This window comes from Arachis duranensis, chromosome 10, assembly GCF_000817695.3.
Source record: "Arachis duranensis cultivar V14167 chromosome 10, aradu.V14167.gnm2.J7QH, whole genome shotgun sequence".
NCBI classification, from domain to species: Eukaryota; Viridiplantae; Streptophyta; class Magnoliopsida; order Fabales; family Fabaceae; genus Arachis; species Arachis duranensis.
Genome location: NC_029781.3, coordinates 35,501,938 through 35,502,999, shown reverse-complemented (window position 1 = coordinate 35,502,999; position 1,062 = coordinate 35,501,938).

Here is a 1,062-nt window from a genome sequence, read left to right as displayed (position 1 = left end):
AACCAATTCATGTACACTTCTGAAAGGAATCCTGTGAACAATGGGACGAATCAGAAGAAAGGAGTTATTGAGATTGATACTTTGAATGCCATATTGGCTCAGAACAAAATATTGACTCAGTAAGTCAATATCATTTCTCAAAGTCTATCTGGAATGCAAGCTGCACCAGACAGGACTAAGGATGCTTCATCTGAAGAAGAAGCTTATGATCCTGAGAACCCTTCAATGCAAGAGGTGAACTATATGGGAGAACCCTATGGAAACACCTATAATCCTTCATGGAGAAATCATCCAAATCTTTCATGGAAGGATCAACAGAGATTAAAAATCCAAAAAAATTTTTAATTTGTGTCTTTTCAAGTCAATAATACAGAGAATTGAAGATTCAGAACATACTGCAGAGAAATTACACAGAAAAAGCTGGGTGTTAAAAACGCCCAGTGAAGAAGGAAAACTGGCATTTAAACGCCCAAAAGGGGTGAGTTTTGGGCGTTAAACGCCAGAATGTGCACCATTCTGGGCGTTTAACGCCAGGATGGCACAAGAGGGCAGATTTTGTTTTTAATGCAATTTTTTTCAAGTTTTCAAAATTTTTCAAAATTAAATCTTTTTCAAATCTTATCTTTTCAATCACATGTTTTCAAAATCATTTTCTTTCTATTTTCAAAAATACTTGCTATCAATTAATGATTTGATTCAACATTTCAAGTATGTTGCCTTTTCTGTTGAGAAAGGTTTAATGTTTGAATCATATATTTTCTTGTTAGCCAAGTCATTATTTTTTTAAAATCAAATCCTTTCAAATTGTTTTTCAAATCATATCTTCTCAATCACATCTTCTTAAAACCATAACTTTTAAACATATCTTTTAATCACATCTTTTTCAAAATATTTTTCAATCATATCTTTTTGATTTCTAATTTCAAAATCTTTTTCAAAAATCACTTGATTTCTTTTCCACTCTTAGTTTTCGAAAATCAATTAGTATTTTTCAAAATGTTTTTTTTAAATCTTTTACTTAATTTTCGAAAATTTCTTCCCCTCTTCTCACATCCTTCTATC